The sequence below is a fragment of the Myzus persicae genome, unplaced genomic scaffold (genome assembly GCF_001856785.1).
Source record: "Myzus persicae strain clone G006 unplaced genomic scaffold, MPER_G0061.0, whole genome shotgun sequence".
NCBI classification, from domain to species: Eukaryota; Metazoa; Arthropoda; class Insecta; order Hemiptera; family Aphididae; genus Myzus; species Myzus persicae.
In genome coordinates, this window is record NW_019100852.1 from 18,891 (window position 1) to 25,287 (window position 6,397).

Here is a 6,397-nt window from a genome sequence, read left to right on the forward strand (position 1 = left end):
TACAGGGTGGGGCAGTGAATCGGACGATTTTAAAATAACTATAAAAACCAAACAAGTACATTTTTAACAAATATATTTATATAACCTGAAAGTATATAAAATAGCATTAAAGAAGTGTTAATTTGCTATTTAATTTTTATGAATGATATCTGCAAGATGGCGTCCACTTTGAAGTAAGCATCGTGAAGGCGTCTTTGAAAGCTGGTCATGACGTTTCGCAGAATTTCCGGTGAGATTTGTGTCACCTCTTCTCGTATTCTTTGTTTAAGATCATCAAGTGTTCTTAGTGGTGCTTGGTATACTCTACCTTTGATTTATCCCCAACAGAAAAAAATCACAGGCCGTTAAATCACGCTGCGCGTAACTAGAGCTGTTTAGATAAAACGCTTTTACAGCAAACGCACGTTGTTGTGGGTCCAACGATTCATGATACCTAAACGCTTATATTTTATGGTGAACATAATTTTATAGTTGTAGTACGCTCATATCAATTACAGGGCTTTCCGTATTTATTTATTTTTTTTTTTTTTTTTATTATTAAGGCATTCCTAGCTGGAAAAGCTATCTAAGCCTATTGATAATGTACATACAATTTTCTTTTTACATAAGTGCGATAAAAGTGCTAAAATTAAGTTGAAGATATTATTAAACAATAAATATTAATAAGATACAATATTAGTATTAAGTATAGGTTAAATCTAGAATTTTTCTGGCTTGATGTATACGATATGTCGGGATTGGTGGTAGGTCATTTGATTCGGTCGTGGGGTCTTCCTCTCTTGAGACGGCGAATTTTTGGTGGTCTTTCGACTAAGTTGTAGTGGGCGGCGCCATTTGATTTCGTAAGAGAATGAAAGAATCTATTTGCTAGATGATTTAAGTGCTCGTCAATAGTAGGGATGTTTAAATCCTTATGCAGGGCTTTGTTGCGTACGAACCAGGGTGCATCAGTTATTATGCGGAGTATTTTGTTTTGAAAAATTTGAATTTTATTTAAGTGGCTATTGGCACAGCTGCTCCATATAGGACTTGCGTATAATATTAACGGTCTCAGTACTTGCTTATATATAATAAGAGAGCATTTTTTACTAATAGTTGATTTTCTATTTAGTATTGGGTAAAGAACCCCTAGTCGTTGGTATGCTTGCTGAAGTTTAGCCGATATATGAGGCCACCAGTTTAGTTTCTTATCGAGGATAACGCCTAAGTATTTTACCGACGATTTCCAACCTATTGGCTCGTTGTCAAACTTTACTGGTTGAGGTGTTTGTGTTCTGCGTAGGGAAAAAAATACCGCTTGACTTTTTGATGGGTTTATGATAATTTTCCATTTTTGGCACCATAATGAAATTTTATTGAGGTGATTTTGGAGTGCGGTGGTAATTTTCTGGGTATCCGAAGAATTGCAGTAGATGGTGGTATCGTCAGCAAATAGGGCGATGTTTGTGTCCATAGATTGTGGAATATCAGAGATGTAAAAATTAAACAGAATAGGTCCTAGTTTGGATCCCTGAGGAACTCCAGCATAAATAGGTCTGCAAGATGATTGCGTTTCGTTTACTCTGACAACAAAGCATCTGTCGTCGAGAAAGGATTTTAATATGCACAGAATATATTTTGGTATGTTTACACATTTTAATTTATAGAAAAGACCATCGTGCCAAACACGATCGAACGCTTTAGCAATGTCCAAAAAAACTGCACCTGTGTGATTTTTATTTTCAAAACCATTACTGATTGTTTCAGTGAGACGGAGTAGTTGTTGTGAAGTAGAATGGTGTGATTTAAACCTAAATTGGAATTTTGGTATCGCTTCGATTGAGTTAAGATAATCTAAGAGACGACTTTGTATAGATTTTTCGAAAAGTTTGGAGAATGCCGTCAATAAGCTTATCGGTCTATAATTTTCTGGGTTTGACTTGTCCTTTCCCGGTTTATTTAACACAATAATTATTGCCCTTTTCCAGCTAAGTGGAAAGTAACCAATATTGAGTAGGCCATTAAACAGATTCGTTAGAAAGGTTATTGCTTTGTTGGGGAGTTTTTTGAGCATCTGATTGGTTATTTGGTCCGCACCAGGTTACTTCCTATGCGGCAGTGATTTTATGTTATTTTTGATTTCCGTAGGGTTAATAAATGCAAGCATATTTTGGGTTGCGAAGTCATCCATTAATGCGCTGTTTTTTTACTAAGTCGCAGGTTTGCCGATGAAATATGTCATTAGGTTTAAATGTACTTGCTAGAGTATTCGCAAATAGCTCGCACTTATCTTCATCAGTTATAGCTATGGATTGTGTTGAGGTATGGAGGGGGGGAATAATATTTTGGTCCTTATTTAGCAGTCTTTTTGTGCATCTCCAAAGATTTGGATCAGCAGGGTGGATTTCAGATAAGTATTTTTTGTATGCACTGATTCTGTAATTGTTCAGGGTAACACGTACTTGTTTTGTTAACGCGTTAAGTAAACGACGATCCTCCGGTCGTCTGTATTGTTGCCACAGCCTCCTAATCGAGTGCTTATGTTGAATAAGGATTAGTATCTTCTTAGGGAGCGAATTATGAGTAGGACGTTTTTGTGAACTTTCAGTGCAGTTTTGGGCGGCCATGGTGATTGTTTCAGTGAGATGACTTATTGCTTGATCGGCGGTAGACTTTGAGTTAATTTTAATTGGAATGTGCAGATTATCGGTTATAAGGTTGGAAAATATGCACCAGTTTGATTTTCCGTTAATTAATTTATTACGTGGTGGTATGCGTGCGTTGGTATCCGTAGATAAGATAATTTTAACTGGATTGTGGTCGGAATCTAGTTCGGGAAGCACTACTTGCGTAATGTTAACAGAGATGCCTTTTAATAGTACTATATCCAGAATGTCTGGGTGCCTATGTAGATCGTTTGGAAAATATGTAGGCGAAGGTGGAGCTGAAATAACTCCCGAGTTTGTATTTATGAATTCTTGCAATTTGCGACCTCTTGAGTTTGTCGATGTACAGCCCCAATTGCTATGCTTGGAATTAAGGTCGCCTAGTAATATTATATTATTGTTTTTGGAAAATATAGTTTCGTAATCTTTTGTGTACAATGGTTTGCTGGGCGATTGGTATGCGCTTATAAGTGTGATAAGTTTATTGTTTATTGTTAATGAGATTGCTATTACTTCTAGTGAACGAAGGTCAGAAATAATTGGCAATTGATTATGTTTAATGTTGTTACGTATGATGATTGCTACACCGCCGGCCGGTCTGCGATTAAGCGGGCGGTCATATCGGTATATATTATAGCCGGAGAATTTAATTGTGTCTGAGTTAATTAAATGTGTTTCAGTAACACACGTGATATCGACATTATGATGGCTAAGAAAAGCAGCAAATGAGTTTCTTTGTTTTTTTAAACCGTTTGCGTTCCAGTTTATTGCGATTAAGTTATGGGAGTTCATTGCAGTTTATACTTAGGTTGTTTAGTATTGATGGAAGGTTATCTATGATTTGTTTCATTAGCTGTGATATGAATGAGTTAATTAACGGCATTAGGGACTTGAGAAAATCATTATCTATGTTTTGGGTACGTGTTTCGCTTGATTTCGATTTCGTGTTCGTTGCAGAGGCATACGATTTATTTGTGGTAACATTACTTGTCGTAATATTATTAAAGTTTACCTCAGATATTATATTTTGGTTCTGATTAGTATTATTTACGTGATTTGAGTAGCTTGTATTTACATGGGGTTTTTTGCGAGTTTTTGGTATATTTTTCCTAAGGTCTTTGTAGTAATTACAACCTTTATAGCTAGACGGGTGGTTCCCCTCGCAGTTTACGCACTTAGCTGCAGTATCACTTGTTTTCGTACAATTTTTATAATGATGATTTTCGGCACATTTAACACACCTCGGTGGTAAATGGCAGTATTTTTCTGTATGTGAGTAACGCTGGCAATTTTTACATTGAGGGATATCTGTGGAAGGTTTACGTGGCTCAACTGAGACTATGCAGTGCAATAATCTATCTAAGGAGAATATGTGTTTCGATGACTGTTGTAGGAGGACGGCCACTATTGGTATCGGGACTTTCAGGTATCAGGCTGAGTAGTTGGCCCTCGTGATAATATTTTATTAAGGGAAACACCTGACTTGCTGGGCGCCGAACCATCAAAAACTACGAGCACCTTAGTGGTGAGACTGTTCGATTTTATAATAATATGATGAGGTGGATAAAATTTAATTTCTGCTTCATTTTCTGGTACCACTTCTATGTGGCTGAGTGCTAGATACTTCATCATAAACTTACGATATTCTGTAGCTAAATATGGGTCCTTGGCCAAACGTTTCTCCACGTTGAAAAGCCTTTAAACAGACATGCAACGATTTCTGTTATTAATAGTGAACAAGTAATCAAGTCAACTAACCCCTTAATTGAAACGAAAAATATTAAAGTTCATACAGCTAATGGCTCAATTTTAAAAGTAATGGGTAAAATGGAAATTGATATAACATTTAAAAGTTTGATTTTCCCAACCCAATTCATATTAGTTTCAAATCTTTTCAGACCAGCATTACTTGGTATAGACTTTTTAAGTAAATATCGAGTACAATTAGTTTTTCTTAATAAGGAAATAGTTATTTATAAAAATAAGATCGGTTTTATTTTTAAACCGAAGTGTGATATTTAGAGTTGTTTTTCAATTGTTGAAGATAGATTAAAACAAAATAAACAATCGACAGATACTCACAAAAAAAAGAGTCGATGTAAATACCGATAATAATAGTAAAAATATTTTAAATTTAAATGAGCAAAATGGAAATGTGATATTGTTGAAAAAATTAGCATAACAAGTAAATTACCCATATAAACAGTTTCCCCTCTTTCATAAAGTAAAACCCAATATGAATAAACTCGAAATATACAATGTAACTCTGTATGAATAAAAAAAATGTATTAAAAGTGACAAAATAAAAGAACTAAATGAATCATTAAATAAATCAATAATTTCTTTAGCTTCAAAGTTCGTTACGCTTGAAAACGTGCCAGCAGATGGCAATGGTAGTATTCATGCGTTAGTTAAAAATTTTAAACAGTGAACAAATAAATGTAAATTTTAAATAAATTACAAATCTGTTAAATTTAACAAAATATAAATTTGAAATATTTCCAATATGGTTAGAAACCGAAGATTTAGCGGCTGTTATAAACCATTATAATTTTAATTTGATGGTAATACACTGTCTAGTTTTGATAATTCTACCGGCTTGGCATATTATAACGAACGTCTAGAGACAGCGCCTCTTATCAGCACTATTACTATCAGTATCACACTATCACAACACTTGCCTTATCACTAAAGACCGGATTTCCGCTTTATATGCATTTTATATTTTGACCTCCTTAATTAATTAAAATATATTTTATTACATTCATTTAACGACACATAATGTCTTCAAATTCAAGTGAAAAATTGGAAACTGTACAATTGAAATTTGGTTCTGTACAAGGTTAGGATTTAATATGGAAAACCAGTCTTGTTTGTAAAGGATTTGTATAAGTACAAAACAAAAGTATACTTTACAAGACAATATAAACTGTATAAGATACCTCTATTTCATTCAAATTTACTGTAGAGTTTAATAATTGGAAAGAGAAGGAGGAATTGGCCACTTGTAATACGCCATGTCCAACATAGAGGGTCGAAAACTAATATGTATGGGCAAAACAGTTACTACAAAATATTACTGCCATCGGTCTGGAGTTTTTAAATCCAAAGGAAAAGGAGAACGTGCGTTTAAAATAACTGGATCTTGTAAAATTGGTAAAAAAAAAAACTAATGTTACAAGTTTATACCATACATTGTTTTATAGTTTTTTTTTTTTAAATTTAAATCAATGCTGTCCTTCTTTTATAAAAACTGTTGGTGGACTGATCAATATTAAAGTGACATATTGTAAAACTCACCTTGGCCACAAAAATGAAATAAGATTTCTTCCCATCCCGACTATTGTTCAAGAAACAATTGCTGGTATACCTATATTTATATTTGAGATTTACGCTTACTAGGTAGAGTTGAATATGGTCTAATTTGATGTATCAATAATAGTGCCAGTACCAATAATCATTGAATTGGTTTGGAAAAACTGTACTTTACAGTTTAAGTATATACGTCGCAGTGTTTTTATTTATTAGTTCATAGTCACTACTAACAAATAACATACAGATATATGTATTAACATTTAAAACATATAATGCAATAATGCAATAATAATATAGTTCACTTCTTTTTCTGCTCCATATGAATGTTCAAAATGTGGGTTAAAAGTCATATTATAAGCCTGGGAGAAATTATGTATGTTTTTTTTATAATTCAAATCACTGGACGCCGGATATCCTCTCATACGAAATTAATACTG

The 6,397-nt window shown here is 33.8% G+C and overlaps 1 pseudogene; it reads left to right on the plus strand.

Annotated features, from left to right (window-relative positions):
- The first annotated feature begins 5,426 nt into the window (after positions 1-5,426).
- On the plus strand, positions 5,427-6,047 carry LOC111026463 (annotated as a pseudogene).
- Positions 6,048-6,397: the final 350 nt, after the last annotated feature.